We start from the raw sequence: 12460 nt of genomic DNA, 5'->3' as shown, positions 1-12460 counted from the left end.
AGAGGTGCGCCTGCATCGGGCCGGGCTCAGGGGCATACACGTTTACAAAATGAATCGGCACACCGCAAGAAGCTCACCCGGAGGGCAGAGAGATGATGGAATTTGCGGAGAGTCCTTATACCGCCATGGACATTAAGGGTTGCCACACTGAACTTCATGGTGCATCTTATCGAGATCCCTTAGACCCTGGGAGAGGAGCAGAGCCCTCCTTTGAGCTCTCTCCCAACTTCACCCTACAACCCTTCTCCAGGAGTCTCTTAAACTGGCATCTCAGCTTCCCTCCCCTTCTTTTGGAGGATCGTGTGGAATGACTGGATAACCCCTCCCAGACCCAACAGAATTTATTATCAAAGTACAGATACTATCCTGTGATTCATTTTGTTGCAGACATTTACCGGAGAATTAGGAAATACATTAGAATTTATCAAAAGCTATAATGAACAGACTGACAAACCACCAATGTGTGAAAGAAGACAGATCGCGCAAATAATAAAAAACAATAAAGAAGTAACATTGCGTTGTTGGATCTTTGAAAGCGAGTCTATAGGTTATAGTGTCTGCTCAGAGATTGAGTGAGTGAAGTTATCCACACTGGTTCAGGAGCCTGATGGTTCAGAGACTGGGTGAGTGAAGTTATCCACACTGGTTCAGGAGCCTGATGGTTCAGAGACTGGGTGAGTGAAGTTATCCACACTGGTTCAGGAGCCTGATGGTTCAGAGACTGGGTGAGTGAAGTTATCCACACTGGTTCAGGAGCCTGGTGGTTCAGAGACTGGGTGAGTGAAGTTATCCACACTGGTTCAGGAGCCTGATGGTTCAGAGACTGGGTGAGTGAAGTTATCCACACTGGTTCAGGAGCCTGATGGTTCAGAGACTGGGTGAGTGAAGTTATGCACACTGGTTCAGGAGCCTGATGGTTCAGAGACTGGGTGAGTGAAGTTATCCACACTGGTTCAGGAGCCTGGTGGTTCAGAGACTGGGTGAGTGAAGTTATCCACACTGGTTCAGAGACTGGGTGAGTGAAGTTATCCACACCGGTTCAGGAGCCTGATGGTTCAGAGACTGGATGAGTGAAGTTATCCACACCGGTTCAGGAGCCTGATGGTTCAGAGATCGGGTGAGTGAAGTTATCCACACTAGTTCAGGAGCCTGATGGTTCAGAGACTGGGTGAGTGAAGTTATCCACACTGGTTCAGGAGCCTGATGGTTCAGAGACTGGGTGAGTGAAGTTATCCACACTGGTTCAGGAGCCTGATGGTTCAGAGACTGGGTGAGTGAAGTTATCCACACTAGTTCAGGAGCCTGATGGTTCAGAGACTGGGTGAGTGAAGTTATCCACACTGGTTCAGGAGCCTGATGGTTTAGAGACTGGGTGAGTGAGGTTATCCACACTGGTTCAGGAGCCTGATGGTTCAGAGACTGGGTGTGTGAAGTTACCCACACTGGTTCAGGAGCCTGATGGTTCAGAGACTGGGTGAGTGAAGTTATCCACAGTCGTTCAGGAGCCTGGTGGTTCAGAGACTGGGTGAGTGAAGTTATCCACACTGGTTCAGGAGCCTGATGGTTCAGAGACTGGGTGAGTGAAGTTATCCACACTGGTTCAGGAGCCTGATGGTTCAGAGACTGGGTGAGTGAAGTTATCCACACTGGTTCAGGAGCCTGATGGTTCAGAGACTGGGTGAGTGAGGTTATCCACACTGGTTCAGGAGCCTGATGGTTCAGAGACTGGGTGAGTGAAGTTATCCACACTGGTTCAGGAGCCTGATGGTTCAGAGACTGGGTGTGTGAAGTTACCCACACTGGTTCAGGAGCCTGATGGTTCAGAGACTGGGTGAGTGAAGTTATCCACACTGGTTCAGGAGGCTGATGGTTCAGAGACTGGGTGAGTGAAGTTATCCACACTGGTTCAGAGTCTGTGTGAGTGAAGTTATCCACACTAGTTCAGGAGCCTGATGGTTCAGAGACTGGGTGAGTGAAGTTATCCACACTGGTTCAGGAGCCTGATGGTTCAGAGACTGGGTGTGTGAAGTTACCCACACTGGTTCAGGAGCCTGATGGTTCAGAGACTGGGTGAGTGAAGTTATCCACAGTCGTTCAGGAGCCTGATGGTTCAGAGACTGGGTGAGTGAAGTTATCCACATTGGTTCAGGAGCCTGATGGTTCAGAGACTGGGTGAGTGAAGTTATCCACACTGGTTCAGAGACTGTGTGAGTGAAGTTATCCACACTAGTTCAGGAGCCTGATGGTTCAGAGTTGGGATGAGTGAAGTTATCCACACTAGTTCAGGAGCCTGATGGTTCAGAGACTGGGTGAGTGAAGTTACCCACACTGGTTCAGGAGCCTGATGAGTCAGAGACTGGGTGAGTGAAGTTATCCACACTGGTTCAGGAGCCTGACCATTGATGGTTGAAGTGTTCCTGAACCCAATAGTGTGAGTCCTGATGATCCTGTGCCTATTGTAAATGTTATAAGTGCACACACAATGCTGGAGGAAGTTAGCGGGTCAGGCAGCATCTATGGAGGCCAATATGCCAGGGGTTTATTTCCCCTTGACTTATTTCAAATTTTGTTCTTGTACTTGTTTCTAACACTTCGTCTGGTAGCTCATTCCATTTTTCCACCACTTTCTGTAAGAAAAACTTGCCCCTTGGATCCCTTCCCCTCTCAGCTTCTATCTGTCCCCTCCAGTTTCAGTCTCCTCCCCTGGGAGAGAGATTGTGACCATCCCTTGATATGTACATCACATGACTTGAGTAATCTGTGCAACGTCACTCCTCAGCCTCCTTCACTCCGTCCCAGCCTATCTGTCCTTATACAGTGCCAATATTTTCATGTTTTATTGCTTTACAGCACTGAGTCACAGTGGATTTAATTTGGCTTTTTTTGACACTGATCAACAGAAAAAGACTCGTGTCAAAGTGAAAACAGATCTTTACAAAGCGATCTAAATTGATTACAAATATAAAACGCAAAATAATTGGTTGCTTAAGTACTCACCTCCCCCCCTTTAATATGGCACACCAAACCATCATGGATGCAGAAATTGGTTTTGAAGTCACATAACTAGTTCAGTGGAGATCTGTTTTGGAGACCTGTGTGCAGTCAGTTGATTGTAGTAAAAATACACCTGTATCTGGAAGGTCCAACTGCCGGTGAGTCACCATGAGGACAAAAGCAACTCTGTGAAAAGATTATTGAAAAGCAATAAGTCAGGAGGTGGATACAAGAACATTTCCAAGTCACTGAACGTCACTGGAATAAAGTTAAGTCAATCATCAAGAAATGGAAAGAATATGGCACAGCTGTAAATCTGCCTGGAGTAGGCTGTCCTCAAGTGCTAGGTGACTGTGCAAGAAGAGGTCTGGTGAGCGAGGCCACCAACTCTGGAGGAGTTACAAGCTTCAGTGGCTGAGATGGGGGAGACTATGCATATAACAACTGTTACCCAGGTGCTTCACCAGTTGCAGCTTTATGGGAGAGTGGCAAAGAGAAAGCCACTGTTGAAAAAAAACTCAGATGAAATCTCAGCTAGAGTTTGCCAGAAGGCAAATGGAAGACTCTGAAGTCAGCTGGAGAAAGTGGTCAAAATTGAGCTTCTTTAGCCATCAGACTAAATCCTATGTTTGACAGAAGCCAAACGTCGCACATCATCAAAAACGCCCCATCCCTACCGTGAGGCAAGATGTGGCTGCATCATGCTGTGGGGATGCTTCACTGCAGCAGACCCTGGAAGGCTTGTGAAGGTAGAGGGTGAAATGAATGCAGCAAAATACAGGAATTCCTGGAGAATAACCTGATGCAGTTTACAAGAAAACTGCGGCTTGGGAGAAGATTTGTTTTCCAGCAAGACAATGACCCCAAGCATAAAGCCAAAGCTACACAGGAATGGCTTAAAATCAACAAAGTTAATGTCCTGGAGTGGCCAAGTCAGAGTCCAGACCTCGATCCAATTGAGAATTTGTGGCTGGACTTGAAAAGGGCTGTTCACTCATGATCTCCATACAATCTGACAGAGCTTGAATAGTTTTGTAAAGAAGAATGGGTAAAATTGCAGTAAAATTCCAGATGTGCAAAGCTGATAGAGACCTATCCACACAGACTCAAGGCTCATACCAATCCACACAGAGGGATCAGAAGCGGAGAGAATGAGCAGTTTCAATTTCCTGGGTGTCAAGATCTCTGAGGATCTAACCTGGTCCCAACATATCGATGTAGTTATAAAGAAGGCAAGACAGCGGCCATACTTTATTAGGAGTTTGAAGAAATTTGGCATGTCAACAAATACACTCAAGAACTTATATAGTTGTATCATTGTGGTGAACTACATATACCTGTCTGGACACCCTCCCCCACCCCTGCTGACTGCTCCTGTGGCTCCTCCCACAGACCCCGGTATAAAGGCGATTGGAGGCACTGCTCCCCCCTCAGTCTCCAGGATGTTGTGTGGTGGTCACTTGCTGCTTGTGCTTTCTTCCAGCCAATAAAAGCCTACCTTAACCCACGTCTCAGAGTTATTGATGGTGCATCAATCTTGGAGAGCATTTTGACAGGCTGCATGACTGTCTGATATGGAGGGGCTACTGAACAGGACCAAAAGAAGCTGCAGATTGTTGTAAATCTAGTCAGCTCCATCTTGGGTACTAGCCAAAGTACCCAGGACATCTTCAGGGAGCAGTGTCTCAGAAAGGCAGCATCCATTATTAAGGACCTCTAGCATCCAAGACATGCCCTTTTCTCACTGTTACCATCAAGCTGGAAGTACAGAAGCTTGAAGGCACACACTCAGTGATTCAGCAACAGCTCCTTCCCCTCTGCCATCTGATTCTTGAATGGACAATGAATCTTTGGACACTACCGGACTTTAATATACAGTATTTCTATTTTTGCATTTTTTAAATCTATTCAATGTACATATACTGTAATTGATTTACTTGTTTATTTATTTTTTTTATTTTTTTTATTATTATTTTTTTCTCTCTCTGCCAGATAATGTATTGAATTGAACTGCTGCTGCTAAGTTAACAAATTTCACGTCACATGCCGGTGATAATAAACCTGATTCTGATTCTGAGCTACTAAATATTGACCTGAGGAGGTTGAATGTTTATGCAATCAATTATTTTGTGTTCTATATATGTAGTTATTTTAGATCACTTTGTAAAGGTCCTTTTTCACTTTGACAAGAAAGAGTCTTTTTCTGTTGATCAGTGTCAAAAAGAGCCAAATTAAATCCACTGTGATTCAATGTTGCAAAACTACAAAATAAGAAAACTTCCAAGGAGGGTGTATAATTTTTATAGACACTATAACAAAACCGAGCTTGCAGTCACCTGCACAAGTCCGTGTGTGCAGAGGGTGCAGACAAAAACTTACTTACAGTAGCATCACTAGTACAAAGTTCCAGATACAGAAAAACATAAATTATATACAGTCTTTAAAAATATGCTTTCAGAACCAAAAATAAACCACATATTAGTGCAAGGAGATCAAAATGGTCATAATGTCACTAACTATAGTGATTAGTGTTTTGCCGGTCAGTTGAAGAGAAGTTGCTGTTCTTGTACCTGGTCATGTGGGATTCAGACTCTTGTATCTCCTGTCCAATAGTAGCTGTGGCTAAGGTGGCAAGGCCTGGATGGTGGGGACTTTTGATGATGGATGTTGCCTCCTATAGATAACTGCAATGGTGGAGACGTTTGTAGGGATGTATCCATGATATATTGCGCAGAGTCCACTACAATCTGCAGCTTCATTTGACTTGCCCTAGCAGACTGTGATGCGTCCAGTCCTGACAACATTATACCCTCACACCCTCAGATCCCATTTGTACAGCTTCTCCTAACTATCCTAGAGCCATAGGGTATTACACTGATCAAACAGGTCCTTTAGTCCATGCCAAACCATTAATCTGCCTAGTCCCTTCGAACTGCACCGGGACCATAGTCCTCCATACCACTGCTACGTATCCAAACTTCTCCTAAATGCCACAATCAAACCTACATCTGCCACTTCTGCTGGCAGCTCGCTACACACTCTCACTACCCTCTGAGTGAAGAAGTTCCCCCTCATGTTCCCCTTAAATATTTCTACTTTCACCTTTAGTCCATGAACTTTAGCCATAGTCCAAAGCAACCTCAGTGGGAAAAGCTTGCTTGCATTTACCTAATCAATACCTCTATCAAATCTCCCTCAATCATGGAGTCTTCTGTGTTCCGAGGAATACAGTCCTATCCGATTCAATCTTATGACTCAGGTCCTGAAGGCCCGACAGCATCCTTGTAAGTATTCTCTGTACTAAAATCACAGCCCAAGATATTTTCCCCAGTTTTGTGTATAAATGCGCTTGCTGCTGATTTACAGTCTCTGAGCAGGAGAACTGGCAGGAAATTTCCATTTGATGTGTTCAGTCCCTGAACCTTTGACCTACACTGAGCTGAACAGCCTGATCTGAATTAGTATCCAGATATTTAGCAGAAAAAATGTCCTTGCTTAATCAATCAACAAATGGGTCATTCATTCAGCTTGTTAATACTTAGCTTTCTTCAATCTTGTCAAAGTTCAAAATACTGCAAATTTATTATCAAAGTACATACTACACGTGTCACCATAAACAACACTGAGATTCACAGTAAATCATAGCAGTCACAGTAAACGCAACAAACACAAGAGAGTCATTGAAAGACTGCCCCCAACAGGACAGATACACAAGCCATGAGCAAAAGACAATAAATTATGCAAATACTAAAAGAAAATAACAACAATAATAAATAGGCAATAAATATTGAGAATGTCAAATGGAGAGTCCTTGAAAGTGAGTCCATATGTTGTGGGAACATTTCAGTGATGGGGCGTGAAGTTATCTCCTCTGGTTCAAGGGCTTGATGGTTGAGGGTTACTAATTGTTGCTGAACCTGGTGGTGTGAATCAGACAGACAGACAGACAGACATATGTTATTGATCCCAAGGGCAATTGGGTTTCTTTACAGACGCACCAACCAAGAATAGTGAAGAAATATAGCAATATAAAACCATAAATAATTAAATAATAATAAATTAATCATGCCCGGTGGAAATAAGTCCAGGACCAGCCTATTTGCTCAGGGTGTCTGACACTCCGAGGGAGGAGTTGTAAGGTTTGATGGTCACAGGTAGGAATGACTTCCTATGACGCTCAGTGTTACATCTGGGTGGAATGAGTCTCTGGCTGAATGTACTCCTGTGCCTAACCAGTACATTATGGAGTGGATGGGAGTCATTGTCCAAGATGGCATGCAACTTGGACAGCATCCTCTTTTCAGACACCACCGTCAGAGAGTTCAGTTCCACCCCCACAACATCACTGGCCTTACGAATGAGTTTGTTGAGTCTGTTGGGGTCTGCTACCCTCAGCCTGCTGCCCCAGCACACAACAGCAAACATGATAGCACTGGCCACCACAGACTTGTAGAACATCCTCAGTATCGTCCGGCAGATGTTAAAGGACCTCAGTCTCCTCAAGAAGTAGAGACAGCTCTGACCCTTCTTGTAGACAGCCTCAGTGTTCTTTGACCAGTCCAAATTGTCCATTCATATCCCTAGGTATTTGTAATCCTCCACCATGTCCACACTGACCCTTTGGATGGAAACAGGGGCCACCGGTGCCTTAGCCCTCCTCAGGTCCACCACCAGCTCCTTAGTCTTTTTCACATTAAGCTGCAGATGATTCTGCTCACACCATGTGACAAAGTTTCCCACCGTAGCCCTGTACTCAGCCTCATCTCCCTTGCTGATGCATCCAACTATGGCAGAGTCATCAGAAAACTTCTGAAGATGGCAAGATTCTGTGCAGAAGTTGAAGTCCAAGATGTAGATGGTGAAGAGAAAGGGAGACAGGACAGTCCCCTGTGGAGCCCCAGTGCTGCTGACCACTCTGTCTTACACACAGTGTTGCAAGCGCACGTACTGTGGTCTGCCAGTCAGGTAATCAATAATCCACGACACCAGGGGAGCATCCACCTGCATCCCTGTCAGCTTCTCACCCAGCAGAGCAGGGTGGATGGTGTTGAACGCACTGACCCTCACAGTGCTCGCCGGTTTGTCCAGGTGGGCGTAGACACAGTTCAGCAGGTAGACGATGGCATCCTCAACTCCTAGTCGGGGCTGGTAGGCGATCTGGAGGGGGCCTAAGTGTGGCCTAACCATAGGTCAGAGCTGCTCTAGAACAAGTCTCTCCAGGGTCTTCATGATGTGTGAGGTCAATGCCACCGGTCTGTAGTCATTGGAGCCACTGGGGCACGGCGTTTTCGGTACAGGAACGAGGCAGGACGTCTTCCACAGCACAGGAACCATCTGCAGACTCAGGCTCAGGTTGAAGACATGGTGAAGTACTCCACATAGCTGGGGGTGGGGGCACAGGCTTTGAGCACCCTGAGGATCTTGTATCTTTTTCGTGATGGCAGTTGCAACAAGGGAGCATGGCCTGAATGGTGGGGGTCCCCGATGATGGAAATTACTTTCCTGTGACTGTTTCATGTTGATATACTCAATGGTGGGGAGGGCTTTATCCCTGATGGACTGGGCCATATCCACTACTTTTTGTATGCTTTTCCATTCAAGGGCATTGGTGTTTCCATGCCAGGCTGTGATGCAACCAGTCAATTTACTCTCCACTAAACATTTATAGAAGATTATCAAAGTTTTAGATGACGTGCCAAGTCTTTGCAAACCACTCAGAAAGTAGGACCACTGCCATGCTTTCTTTGTAATGGCACTTACGTGCTGGTCCCAGGACAGATCCTCCTGACTTGATAACACCCAGGAATTGTTCCCTGATGAGGACTCCAGTTTCCTTGTTCTGAAGTCAATAATAAGCTCCTTGAGCTTGCTGACATTGAGTTGTGGCACCACTCAGCCAGATTTTCAATCTCCCTCTGATATGCTGATTCATCACCACCTTTGATTCGGCCCACGACACTGGTGTTGTCAGCAAACTTGGACGTGGTATTGGAGCTGCACTTGGCCACGCAGTCATAAGTGTGAAGCAAGTAGAGCGGGAGGGGGAGGGGGAGGGAGAGGGGGAGGGGGAGGGGGAGAGGGGGAGGGGGAGGGGGAGGGAGAGGGGGAGGGGGAGGGGGAGGGAGAGGGGGAGGGGGAGGGAGAGGGAGAGGGGGAGGGGGAGGGGGAGGGGGAGGGGGAGGGGGAGGGGGAGGGGGAGGGAGAGGGGGAGGGGGAGGGGGAGGGGGAGGGAGAGGGGGAGGGGGAGGGAGAGGGGGAAGCACACTGCCCTGTGCTGCACCTGTGCTGATGGAGATTGTGGAGGAGATGTTGTTGCCAACCTGAGCCGACTGGGGTCTGCAAGTGAGGAAATCGAGGATCCACTATCACAAGCAAGTAGTGAGGCAAAGGTCTTGACGCTTATTGATTAGTGTTGAGCGGATGATGATATTGAATGATAAGTGTGGCTTGCAGGGTTTGTTCTACAGCTTTCAGTTTTGTTGTGTTTTTAACTTCCCAAAGGAATTCACTGGGAACATCATCTGAATCCGGTGCTCCTGTTGCAGATTCCCCCACACTGGTGAAGCCCAATTTAGATTGGGGGCCTGCTTCATCAAACACCTTTGCTTTGTCCACAACAAAATGTGGATTTTGTCAAGTTAATTTTAATTACCATTCCCATTTCAACATGTCAGGTTGGAGGAGCAACACATCATAGCCTGACGACATGAACATTGATTTCTCCAGTTTCCGATAATGTCTTCACCCTCCCTCTTCTCTTTTTTTCCGTTGCCCATTTTGACTCCCCTCTTACCTCTTTTCTTCGCCTTACCTGTCCATCACCTCCCAGTAGTTCACTCTTTTTTCCCTTTCTCCCATGGTCCATTTTCCTCTCCTTCTTCTGCCCTTTACCTTTTCTATCTAGCATGTCCCAGCTTCCCACTTTCTCCCCTCCTTCCTCAACCACCCACCTTCCACCTCACCTGATCTCACCTTTCACCTGCTGGCCTGAACTCCTCTCTATCCCCCCACCTTCAGATTCTGGCTTTCCCCCCTTTCCTTTCCAGCCCTGATGAAAGGTTTTGGCCTAAAACATCAACTGTTTATTTCTCTCCATACATGCTGCCTGACCAGCTGAGTTCTTCCAACATTTTGTGTGGGTTGCTCTAGACTCCCAGCATCTGCAGAGTCTTTTAAGAGACTCCTGGATAGGTACATGGAGCTTAGAAAAATAGAGGGCTATGGGTAACCCTAGGTAATTTCTAAAGTAAGTTGTTTGGTGCAGCATTATGGGCCGAAGGGCCTGTGGGTTTTCTATGTTTCTATACAGAATCTTTAATGTTTATAAGAAGTAGTATTCAGCAGACAGAAGCTATTGGCCCTGATTCTTGTCACAAACTCAATCCGAGCTGTCATCTCCATCTATCTCCCTAGCAACCGTTGGAAAGTACTGTTGCCTTGGCATGAGCTGAGTTTTAAATCTCATACTGTACCATTACTAAATCTTTCATTTCCACATCAATGCTGCCCATGCTTACCCACTGCAAAACCCACAGCCGGTCCTCAGTCACATCTCGCAAGCTCACTGCTATGCAGTCCTAGCTGGGCTCCACAGCCAACTGCCCAAAACCAGGACCTCCTCAGAATCAGCTCTCAGACCCAACCCCATCTGTACCTCTCCTGGGAGAGACTGTTAACCGGCAGGGGTGTGATCAGAGAGGTAGAGCGGGGTTTGAAACCGTGGTTGGTATTGGACGATCAGAGTCAGAACTCAGCATTAATTTCACTGGTATATATCACGAAATTTGTTGTTTAATGATAGCAGTACATTAGTACATTGCAATACATAATAATAAATGAGTATGCATGTGAGTGTATGTACGTGTGTATATACATAAAATTAAATAAGTATTGTGAAAAAGAGAACAAAAAGGAAAGAATAGTTAGATAGTGTTTGTTGTTTCATTGCCCATTCAGAAATCTGATGGTGGAGGAGAGGAAACTAGTGCCTGAAGCATCAATGCCACCTTTTGGAGCCATTGCCTTTTGAAAATGAGGGGCTGAATGGCCTGTCACGGTTTCTCATGTTCCCATGTATCACCCTTGTAGTCCATGATGGACACCTGCTCCCAGTGAAGCTGCACCTCAGCTGTATAAATTTCATCCTTCTTGGCCTGTCTCGTGTAACCCTCTCCAGTTTCTATCAATGCCCCATAGAAACCATTCTATCCAGGCACATAACAGCTTGGTATGGCAACTGCTCTGCCTGTGACCGCAAGAAACTCCAGAGAGTTGTGGGCACAGCTCAGCACATCACCAAAATCAGCCTCCCGTCTGTGGGCTCAGTAAAGCAGCCAGCATCATCAAAGACCCTACCCATCCCAGACACTCTCGCTTGCCCCTCATCCATCAGGCAGAAGATTGCAAAACCTGAAAGTGCATACCAGCAGACTCACGCGCAGCTACTACCCACTGTTACAAGAGTACTGAACGGTTCCATACTGCAATATGATGGACTCTTGACCTCACAATCTATCTCATTATGACCTTGCACCTTATTGTCTGCCAGAACTGAAACTTAACGGTAAAACTATATATTATAAGAGCATAAGACATCGGAGTAGAATTAGGACATTTGGCTCCGTCATTCCATCACGACTGATTTATTATCCTTCTCAACCCCATTCTCCTGCCTTTTCCCTGTAACCTTTGATGCCCTAATTAATCAACCTTTGCTTTAAATATACACAATGACTTGACCTCCATAGCTGTCTGTGGAAATGCTTATACAGATTTCCCACTCTCTGGCTGAAGAAATCCCTCCTCATCTCTGTTCTAAATCAACATTCCTCTATTCCGAGGCTGTGTCCTCTGGTCCTAGACTCCCCACTATAGGGAACATCCTCTCCACATCCACTCTATCTATGTCCTCTGGTCCCAGACTCTCCCACTATAGGAAACATCCTCTCCACTCTATCTGTGCCCTCTGGTCCTAGACTCCCCACTATAGGAAACATCCTCTCCACATCCACTCTATCTGTGTCCTCTGGTCCTAGACTCCCCACTATAGGAAACATCCTCTCCGCATTCACTCTATCTGTGTCCTCTGGTCCCAGACTCCCCCACCATAGGAAACATCCTCTCCACATCCACTCTATCTGTGCCCTCTGGTCCTAGACTCCCCACTATAGGGAACATCCTTTCCACATCCAATCTATCTGTGCCCTCTGGTCCGAGACTCCCCCACTATAGGAAACATCCTCTTCACATCCACTCTATCTGTGTCCTCTGATCCTAGACTCCCCCACTATAGGAAACATCCTCTTCACATCCACTCTATCTGTGTCCTCTGATCCTAGACTCCCCCACTATAGGAAACATCCTCTTCACATCCACTCTATCAAGGCATTTCAATATTCAATAAATTTCAAATCTCCCCTCATTCTTCTAAACTCCAGTGAATACAGGCACAGAGCTATCAAATGCT

Source organism: Hypanus sabinus, chromosome 4 (genome assembly GCF_030144855.1).
Source record: "Hypanus sabinus isolate sHypSab1 chromosome 4, sHypSab1.hap1, whole genome shotgun sequence".
NCBI classification, from domain to species: domain Eukaryota; kingdom Metazoa; phylum Chordata; class Chondrichthyes; order Myliobatiformes; family Dasyatidae; genus Hypanus; species Hypanus sabinus.
This window is presented reverse-complemented; position numbering follows the sequence as displayed.